This window comes from Somniosus microcephalus, chromosome 9 (assembly GCF_052327205.1).
Source record: "Somniosus microcephalus isolate GS21.2 chromosome 9, FLI_Smic_1.0, whole genome shotgun sequence".
Lineage (NCBI taxonomy): Eukaryota > Metazoa > Chordata > Chondrichthyes > Squaliformes > Somniosidae > Somniosus > Somniosus microcephalus.
Window position 1 is genome coordinate 240,433,219 of NC_140995.1, and position 11,152 is coordinate 240,444,370.

Below are 11,152 nucleotides of genomic sequence, written 5' to 3' on the forward strand. Positions count from 1 at the left end.
GAGATCTATTGTGAGGCCAATAAAATAGAAGAAGATGACAAAGCTATAACCTTGCTAAACTCGATGGGCGCGAAGACATACGGGCTCTTGAAGCATCTACTAGCACCAGCTAAACCGGCGGATCAGACTTTCGATGATATTGTGACTGTTCTGAAGGATCACTTGAACCCCACACCGTTGATGTTGGCGGAACGATTCAAATTCTATGCGAGAACGCAAAGGAAAGACGAAAGCAACGCAGAATACTTGGTCGAACTGCGTAGACTAGCGAAACACTGCCAGTTTGGAGGGAATCTGACAGAGGCATTGCGAGACAAGTTCGTGTGCGGGTTGTCAAAGGAAGGAACGCAAAAGCGACTACTCGAAGAGAACGACCTTACACTCGACAGGGCTGTCCTTATTGCAGCATCGCACGAAGCCGCAGCGAAGGGAACTGCGGAAATGCAGCGGCACTCAGTGTGGATCAAATTACCTCGAGTACAACAAAATGCTATCATTGTGGGAAGACAACACACGACCAGAACCAATGCTGGTTTAAGAACCAGGAATGTAGGAAATGTGGCAAACTGGGTCACATAGCTAAGGTATGCCGGTCAGGGAAGAAGACCAACAACCAAAGGAAGCCATCACAGGAAAAGTACAACAAGGTACACAAGGTGGCTGAGAAGAGTTCAGACGAACAGAATTCGGACTCAGACCCAAACGGCCAGGAGCTGGATAGTCTGAGAATTCACAATGTGAGTAATGAAGCTGACCGACAAGCTATCTGGATCACACTACAGATTGCAAAAGTCCAAGTGAAAATGGAAGTGGACACCGGATCGGCGTTGACGGTCATGAATAAGCATGATTATAAAAAGTTATTCAAGCATATTCCCCTACGGGATACGGAACTAGTATTGCAGACATACACGGGGCACAAAGTATACCCCATCGGAAAGATAGAAGTCAAGGTGAGATACAAGGACAAAGATCACCAAAGGATGGACCTGTATGTGTTGCCTGAGGGAGGTCCACCACTTCTGGGACGGGAGTGGATCAGGAAAATAAAGATAGACTGGCATTCACTAAACACCATGACGGTAGATTCCAGAAAGGAAGATGTCAAACCTGAACGGTTGTCCAGAATATTGGACGAAGCTAAAGAGGTATTCCAGCAAGGACTGGGAACACTGCGAGGAATTAAAGCAAAGGTTAAGATTGCAGAACATGCAAGCCCAAAATTTTTCAAAGCCAGATCGGTACCTTACGCGATACGACCTGCTGTGGAGGCAGAACTGGAAGAACTTGAACGATCAGGGGTACTGTCAAAAGTGGACTGGAGTGAGTGGGCCACGCCCATTGTTCCCGTCATGAAGTCTTCACCAAGTAACAAGCCAGGGGGACCGGGGAAGGTCCGCATCTGCGGAGACTTCAAGATCACAGTGAATCCGGTGCTTCACACGGTACAATACCCGCTTCCGCGGATTGAAGATATCTTTGCTTCGTTGGCTGGAGGGAAACACTTCACCAAGATAGACCTGGCACAGGCATACTTACAAATGGAAGTCGAGGAAGAGTCGCGTCAGTACCTCACCATCAACACACACAGAGGCTTGTATCGTTATAATAGACTGGTTTTTGGGGTAGCTTCAGCTCCAGCAATTTGGCAGAGGGCCATGGAGCAGGTATTACAAGGAATTCCAAGCACGCAGTGTTACTTAGACGATATCCTGATTACGGGAGAAGACGAGGAAGAACACCTCACAAATTTGAAACTGGTGCTCACTAGGTTGAAGGAATATGGCCTTCGAGTTAATCGCAAGAAATGTGAGTTCTTCCAAAAACGGATCTTGTACTGCGGTCATGTCATTGACCGAGAGGGGCTGCACAAGTCACCTGACAAGATAGAAGCTGTCGTGAAGGCCCCCGCTCCGGAAAACGTATCACAGTTAAGATCATTCTTGGGGTTGATTAATTATTATCACAAGTTTCTGCCGAATCTATCCACGGTGCTGCATCCGCTGAATGCTCTGTTGCGGAAAGAAGTACCATGGAAGTGGAGTGAGGAATGTAAAAAGGCCTTTCGTAGAAGCAAGGCGTTGATTACCTCTGAAGAAGTGTTGGCTCATTTCAACCCAACGTTACCTCTTCGTCTAGCTTGTGATGCTTCCCCCTATGGAATTGGAGCAGTACTTTCACACAAGTTACCAAATGGCTCGGAAAGGCCAGTGGCATTCGCGTCCCGATCATTGACCTCCGCGGAGCGAAATTATGCTCAAATAGATAGGGAGGCCCTCAGCCTTGTGTGGGGCGTAAAGAAATTCAATCATTACCTGCAGGGCAAGAAGTTCACATTACTGACAGACCACCAGCCGTTGGTGTCCATATTCAACCCTAACAAGGCCGTTTCCACCATGACAGCGCAAAGGTTACAGAGGTGGTCCGTGTTACTTGGGGCACACCAATATGACATCGAATACAAAAGGTCCAAACAGCATGGAAATGCTGATGGGTTATCGCGCTTGCCATTGCCGATAGTAGAAGAAGCGACTACAGTGGACCCGGTAGAGATGTTCCACTCATCCATAGTGGAATGTCTACCAGTAACAAATTCGATGATCGAAAACGAAACAAGAAATGACCCGACTCTCTCACGAGTCTGTGATTTAACGGTGGAGGGATGGCCAGCACAGGGCGAACCAACGCTGCCAGCATTTTCGCAGAGAAAAGAACAGCTGTCAGTGTGTCGAGGAACCCTGATGTGTGGATCTAGAGTGGTGATTCCACCCAAACTTCAACAGAAGGTGTTAAAGGAGCTGCACGAGGGACATCTGGGTGGAGTGAAAATGAAGAACCTAGCAAGAGCGTTTGTGTGGTGGCCAGGCATTGATGGGGACATCGAAGAAATCACTAAGAGCTGTCTAGGATGCCAGAAGGTCCAAAACGCGCCACCACAGGCTCCTCTGCATCCATGGGAGTGGCCCTCATCTCCTTGGCAAAGGGTACACATCGACTTTGCTGGTCCATTTATGGACTCAATGTTTCTAATAGCGGTGGATGCACACTCCAAGTGGCCGGAGGTAATAAAGATGTCCACCACCACCACGGAAAAAACCATCACAGTGTTAAGGACCATGTTTGCTAGGAATGGGCTGCCGGAACAGATCTGTTCTGATAATGGACCGCAATTTGTGTCCGAAGAATTCAAGAAATTCTTAAAGAGCAATGGGGTTAAGCACTACACGTCAGCCCCATACCATCCCGCCTCCAATGGATTGGCTGAAAGGTTTGTCCAGACCTTCAAGAAGGCCATAAAGGCCATGGGTAATGAAGCCATTAACTTATAACATAAGGTGGATAGCTTCTTGTTGGCGTACAGGAATGCAACACATGCGGTCACAAATCAAACTCCCGCCATGATGTTTTTTAATAGACGACCAAGATGCCGGCTGGATTTGCTTAAGCCAAACGTCAGAAGGGACGTAGGGAACCGGCAATTCCAGGGCATGAATGAAAGGCCAACTAGATCTTTTCAGATAGGTCAACAAGTTTTGGCCCGGGACTACCGTACCGAGAAATGGCAGCCTGGAACTATTGGAAAAAGGCTAGGGCCGTTGATGTATACGGTGGACATTGGGGACAGTATAATAAGGCGCCATGTTGACCAGATCATAGGGTCAGCCACAAATGGCCAACCTACTCCACCACCTTACACGGTTAATGTTGAGACAGAGATACCCAGAACACCTACCTCCGATCTGGTAATACTGGAATCAGATGAACCTGACACTGTCCTTCAAGCCGAATCGACCTTGCCAGAAGCACCTACTACCCCGCCGGGTGTTACGACACCACCGAGGCGTTATCCGGACAGAGTCCGGAAACCTCCAGAGAGACTGAATCTGTGAACTGTCTTGCATAAAGTTGTATAAATGTTATAATGTATGTTTAATGGGGAATCAGTATGTTGTAAGCTAAAAAGGGAGGATTGTAGTGTATGTACCCGTCTACCTTTAAGAGAACTATTGTATGTAACCGTCCACCTTTAAGAGAACTACTTTAGGCGTTGCACTACTTTGTTGGCTTCTGTATACTGTAATACCGACGGTGACCACACCGGTATATAAGTGCTGTGTCAGGATTTATTGGGCAGATTCGCCCTGACGTTCGAATAGTAAAGTCCTGTTTTAAGTTACTCTGGTAGTCTGTGTATTAATTAACTAAACAACCCACAGACTTTACACCTTCCCTCTCTCTCTCTCCTTCCCCCCTCTCTCTCCTTCCCCCCTCTCTCTCCTTCCCCCTCTCTCTCTCCTTCCCCCTCTCTCTCCCCCTTCTCTCTCTCTCTCTCCCCCTCTCTCTCCCCCCCTCTCTTTCTCTCTCTCTCTCTCTCTCCCCCTCTCTCCCCCTCTCTCTCTCTCCCCCTCTCTCTCTCTCTCTCTCCTTCCCTCTCTCTCTCTCTCCTTCCCTCTCTCTCTCTCTCCTTCCCTTTCTCTCTCTCTATCCTTCCCCTCTCTCTCTCTCTCTCCTTCCCCTCTCTCTCTCTCTCCTTCCCCTCTCTCTCCTTCCCTCTCTCTCTCTCCTTCCCCACTCTCTCTCTCCTTCCCCACTCTCTCTCTCCTTCCCCACACTCTCTCTCCTTCCCCACACTCTCTCTCCTTCCCCACACACTCTCTCCTTCCCCACACACTCTCTCCTTCCCTACACACTCTCTCCTTCCCCACTCAATTCAATTTCAATTCAAATGCTTTATTGGCATGAAAGTTTACAGGGAACCATATTGCCAAAGCTTACATAACAAAAAGTACAGTTTTCCAACATTCTGTAGGTGTCAAACAATTTTGACCTTCGTTGGGTACATACAATATTAGTTTAAACAATATTAATTTAAACAGTCGTTGAACATCGTTGGGTACATTCAGTATTAATTTTAAACAGTCCTCAGGTTGTGACATGTTGTTACATATTTGGCACCAAGGTATGGTCTGTCTCCTTCTCCCAGGACTAATCTTAATTTTGACAGGTCATCCAATTCTTTGAAATCTGGGGTTGTTTGGTTGAGCTTGTCAAATAATATGTTTCTTGTTGTGTTGAATTTTTCGCATTTTAGGAGGAAATGCATCTCTGTCTCAACCTCGCCGGCCAGACATTGATCACATATTCTATTCTCTCTAGGCTGCCAGGATTTCTTGTATCTTCCTTTTTCAATTGCCAGTTGGTGGTCGCTTAATCTGTACCTGGTGAGGGTCTGTCTCTGTTTTGTGTCTCTGATGGTCGAGAGATAGTCTGCCAGTTTATATTCTCTTTTTAGGGCCCGGTAACATTCTAATCTGCTTTGGCTTTTGGTTATTTTGTTCCAATGTTCCAGGTAGGTTTCTTTGCATTGTTTCTCCACTCTCTCCTTCCCCCTCTCTCTCTCTCTCTCTCTCTCTCCTTCCCCTCTCTCTCTCCTTACCCCCCTCTCTCTCTCTCCTTACCCCCCTCTCTCTCTCTCCTTCCCCCCCTCTCTCTCTCTCCTTCCCCCCTCTCTCTCTCTCCTTCCCCCCCTCTCTCTCTCTCCTTCCCCCCCTCTCTCTCTCTCCTTCCCCCCCTCTTCTCTCTCTCCTTCCCCCCTCTCTCTCTCTCCTTCCCCCCTCTCTCTCTCTCCTCCCCCCCTCTCTCTCTCTCCTTCCCCCCTCTCTCTCTCTCCTTCCCCCCCTCTCTCTCTCTCCTTCCCCCCTCTCTCTCTCTCCTTCCCCCCTCTCTCTCTCTCCTTCCCCCCTCTCTCTCTCTCCTTCCCCCCTCTCTCTCTCCTTCCCCCCTCTCTCTCTCCTTCCCCCCCTCTCTCTCTCTCCTTCCCCCCCTCTCTCTCTCCTTCCTTCCCTCCTCTCTCTCTCTCTCCTTCCTTCCCCCCTCTCTCTCTCTCCTTCCTTCCCCCTCTCTCTCCTTCCCCCCCTCTCTCTCCTTCCCCCCTTCTCTCTCCTTCCCCCCCTCTCTCCCTCGCTCCTCCCCTCTCTCTCGCTCCTTCCCCCTCTCTCTCTCGCTCCTTCCCCCTCTCTCTCTCTCTCTCTCCCCTTCCCCCCTCTCTCATCCCCCCTCTCTCTCTCATATCCCCCTCTCTCTCTCTCCTTCCCCCCCTCTCTCTCTCTCCTTCCCCCCCTCTCTCTCTCTCTCCTTCCCCCCCTCTCTCTCTCCTTCCCCCTCTCTCTCTCTCCTTCCCCCCTCTCTCTCCTTCCCCCCCTCTCTCTCCTTCCCCCCTCTCTCTCCTTCCCCCCTCTCTCTCTCTCTCCTTCCTTCCCCCCCTCTCTCCTTCCCCCCCTCTCTCTCCTTCCCCCTTCTCTCTCCTTCCCCCTCTCTCTCTCTCGCGCGCTCCTCCCCTCTCTCTCGCTCCTTGCCCCTCTCTCTCGCTCCTTCCCCCCTCTCTCCTTCCCCTTCTCTCTCTCTCTCATCCCCCCCCTCTCTCTCATATCCCCCTCTCTCTCTCCTTCCCCCTCTCTCTCTCTCTCTCTCCTTCCCCCTCTCTCTCTCTCTCCTTCCCCCTCTCGCTCTCTCTCTCCTTCCCCCTCTCGCTCTCTCATCCCCCCCCTCTCTCTCTCTCCTTCCCCCTCTCTCTCTCTCTCTCCTTCCCCCTCTCTCTCTCTCGCTCCTTCCCCCTCTCTCTCTCTCCTTCCCCCTCTCTCTCTCTCCTTCCCCCCCCTCTCTCCTTCCTCTCTCTCTCTCTCCTTCCCCCCTCTCTCTGCTTCCCCCCTCTCTCTGCTTCCCCCCTCTCTGCTTCCCCCCTCTCTCTCCTTCCCCCCTCTCTCCTACCCCCTCTCTCCTTCCCCTCTCTCTCCTTCCCCCCTCTCTCTCCTTCCCCCCTCTCTCTCCTCCCCCCCTCTCTCCTTCCCCCTCTCTCCTTCCCCCCTCTCTCTCTCTCCTTCCCGCCCTCTCTCTCTCTCCTTCCCCCCTCTCTCTCTCTCCTTCCCCCCCTCTCTCTCTCTCTCTCTCTCCTTCCCCCCCTCTCTCTCAGAGTCATAGGCCTAGAAATTCAGTCGCGTTTGCGCCCACTTATTGGCTAAAGAGTGGTTTGCGCCGGAAGTTTTTTAGTGCCCGAAATTCAGTTGGTCCCTAAAATCGGCGTTAGCCGGTAGCGCTGCGCCGGCACCGATGACGTCATCGGTGTGCGCAGCGCCCCGGTTCCAACACGATTCCGTGCCGACAGCCAAATTCAGTTGCGGCCGCCTCGCCCGTAGTGGCCGCAAACAGCGTTTGAAAAACGGGGCCTTGCAGCTCCGAGAGGCCGGCGCATAAAGGTGGAGGGGCGGCCGGCCGCTTTCCCGGCGGCCGCCTGGCCGCACCTCTCTCCCCGGACTCCTGCACCACCCCCCCCCGCGGCATTGGTGTCTGACTCCCGCGAGCCCGGCACTTCTCCGTGGTGCCGGGCTCATTTGCCGGGGGAATCCAGCGGCGATCTCACGGCTGCAGGCAGCTCCTCCTTAAGAGAAGGAGGAGGCCTGCAGTACCCCAGCCTGCCGCACCGCATCGGGTGCTGCAGCGGCAGCTGGACGCCTGAAATTGACTTTCATCGCCCCAAGCGAGGCGGCCAAACCCTGCAATAGCGCCCGCCTCCATCTTGGGGCGCCGCAACTGAATTTCAGGCGGGCGCTACGGGAATCCGGGCGAGCGCTAAATTTCGGGCGCTAAAGACCTGGTGCGGCGATAGCGAATTTCTAGGCCATAGAGTCATAGAGTTATACAGCACGGATAGAGGCCCTTCGGCCCATCGTGTCCCCGTCGGCCATCAAGCCCTGTCTGATCTAATCCCATATTCCAGCATTTGGTCCGTAGCCTTGTATGCTATGGCATTTCAAGTGCTCATCCAAATGCTTCTTAAATGTTGTGAGGGTTCCTGCCTCCACAACCCTTTCAGGCAGTGAGTTCCAGACTCCAACCACCCTCTGGGTGAAAAAGTTCTTCCTCAAATCCCCTCTAAACCTCCCGCCCTTTACCTTGAATCTATGCCCCCTAGTTATTGACCCCTCTACTAAGGGAAAAAGCTCCTCAGCATCCATCCTATCTATGCCCCTCATAATTTTGTACACCTCAATCATGTCCCCCCTCAGCCTCCTCTGCTCCAAGGAAAACAAACCCAATCTGCCCAGTCTCTCTTCATAGCTGAAGGGCTCCAGCCCTGGTAACATCCTGGTGAACCTCCTCTGCACCCTCTCCAACGCGATCACATCCTTCCTGTAGTGTGGCGACCAGAACTGCACACAGTATTCCAGCTGTGGCCTAACCAGTGTTTTATGCAGTTCCATCATAACCTCCTTGCTCTTATATTCAATGCCTCGGCTAATGAAGGCAAGTATCCCATATGCCTTTTTTACCACCTTATCCACCTGTTCCGCCGCCTTCAGGGATCTGTGTACTTGCACACCCAGATCCCTCTGACCCTCCGTCTTGCCTAGGGTCTTACCATTCATTGTGTATTCCCTTGCCTTGTTAGTCCCCCCAAAGTGCATCACCTCGCACTTTTCCGGGTTAAATTCCATTTGCCACTGTTCCGCCCATCTGACCAACCCATCTATATCGTCCTGCAGACTGAGGCTACCCTCTTCGCTATTTACCACCCTACCAATTTTTGTATCATCCACGAACTTACTGGTCATACCTTTTACATTCATATCCAAGTCATTAATGTAGACCACAAACAGCAAGGGACCCAGCACAGATCCCTGTGGTACCCCACTGGCCACATGCTTCCAGTCACAAAAACAACCTTCGACCATCACCCTCTGCCTTTTGTCACTAAGCCAGTTTTGTATCCAATGTGCCAAGGCACCCTGGATTCCATGGGCTCTTACCTTCTTGACCAGTCTCCTGTGTGGGACTTTATCGAAGGCCTTACTGAAATCCATATATACCACATCCACTGCGTTACCCTCATCCACACACCTAGTCAACCCTCAAAAAATTCAATCAAATTAGTCAGACATGATCTTCCCTTGACAAAGCCATGTTGACTATCCCTGATTAATCCTTGCCTCTCCAAGTGGAGACAAATTTTGTCCCTCAGAATTTTTTCCAATAATTTTCCTACCACTGATGTTAGGCTCACTGGCCTGTAGTTCCCCGGTTTTTCCCTACTTCCCTTCTTGAATAATGGTACTACATTAGCGGTTCTCCAGTCCTCTGGCACATCCCCTGTGGCCAGAGAGGTCCTGAATATATGTGTTAGAGCCCCCGCAATCTCTTCCTTTGCCTCACACAGCAGCCTGGGATACATTTCATCCGGGCCTGGGGATTTATCCATTTTTAGGCCAGCTAAAACCGCCAATACCTCCTCCCTCTCGATGTGAATATGTTCGAGCATATCACAGTCCCCCCGCCCTATTTCTATGTCTACATCGTCCTTCTCCATAGTGAAAACAGATGCAAAAAATTCATTTAGAACCCCTCCTACATCTTCCGGCTCCACACACAGATTGCCACTTTTGTCCCTAATGGGCCCTATTTTTTCCCTAGTTATCCTCTTACCCTTAATATACTTATAAAACATCTTAGGATTTTCCTTTATTTTGCTCGCCAGTGTTATTTCATGGCCCCTCCTTGATCTCCTAATTTCTTTTTTAAGTATCCCCCTGCACTTTTTGTACTCCTCTAGGGCTTCCTCCGTCTTTAGCCTTTTGTATCTGCCAAAAGCCCTCCTTTTTTTCCTAATCCATTCTCGTATATCCCCTGACATCCAAGGTTCCCTGTGGTTTTTGGAACCACCCTTGACCTTTACAGGAACATGTTGCCATTGTATGATCCCAATCTCCCTTCTGAAAGCCTCCCATTGCTCTGATGCGGATTTTCCTACAAGTAGCTGATCCCAGTCCATTTTGGCCAGATCCTGCCTTATCCTATTAAAATCGGCCTTCCCCCAATTTAGAACCTTTATTTCCGGCCCATCCCTGTCCTTTTCCATGACCACCTTAAATCTTACCATATTATGGTCACTGTCACCAAAGTGCTCACCTACTAGCACTTTTTCCACTTGGCCGGCCACATTCCCTAGAATTAGGTCCAGTACCGCCCCCTCTCTTGTAGGACTTTCTACATGCTGGCTCAAAAAGCTCTCCTGGATGCACTTTAAGAATTCTACACCCTCTGAGCCTTTCACACTCTGACTATCCCAGTTAATATTGGGGAAGTTGAAATCCCCCATTATTATTACCCTATTATTTACACATTCCTCTGAGATTTGCCTACATATCTGTTCCTCTATCTCCCCCTGGCTGTTTGGAGGCCTATAGTACACTCCCAGCAAAGTGCTTGCCCCCTTTTTGTTTTTAAGCTCCACCCATATGGCCTCATTAGAGGAACCTGCTAATATATCATCCCTCCTTTCTGCAGTAATTGACTCCTTAATTAATATTGCGACACCCCCTCCTCTTATACCTCCCCCTCTGTCTCGCCTGAAGATTCTGTACCCCGGAATATTGAGCTGCCAGTCTTGCCCCTCCCTCAACCATGTCTCCGTGATAGCAACAATATCATACTCCCATGTGTTTATCAACACCTTCAGTTCATCCACCTTACTTGCAAGACTCCTTGCATTAAAATAGATGCCATCCAGCCTTGCCCTTATATATTTGCCCTGTCTACCAAGCTGACTTGTTTTTTTCTCTATAATTGGCAGCACATCACCCCCTATTTCAGCTCCCCTCTGTATCCCATCCCCCTGCCAAGTTAGTTTAAACCCCCCGCAACAGTGCTAGCAAACCTCCCCGCAAGGATATTTGTCCCGCTCTGGTTCAGGTGCAACCCGTCCGACTTGTACAAGTCCCACCTTTCCCAGAAGCAGGCCCAGTGATCCAGGAAAGTAAAATCCTCCCCCCTACACCAACTCTTTAGCCACGCATTCATCTGCTCTATCCTCCCATTCCTATACTCACTAGCACGTGGCACTGGGAGTAATCCAGAGGTTACAACCTTTGAGGTCCTGCTCTTTAATCTGTTACCTAGCTCCCTAAATTCTTGATGCAGGACCTCATCCCCCTTCCTACCTATCTCCTTCCCCCTCTCTCTCTTTCTCTCCTTCCCCCTCTCTCTCTCTCTCCTTCCCCCTCTCTCTCTCTCTCCTTCCCCCTCTCTCTCTCCTTCCCCCCTCTCTCTCTCCTTCCCCCCTCTCTCTCTCCTTCCCCCCCTCTCTCTCTCCTTCCCCCCC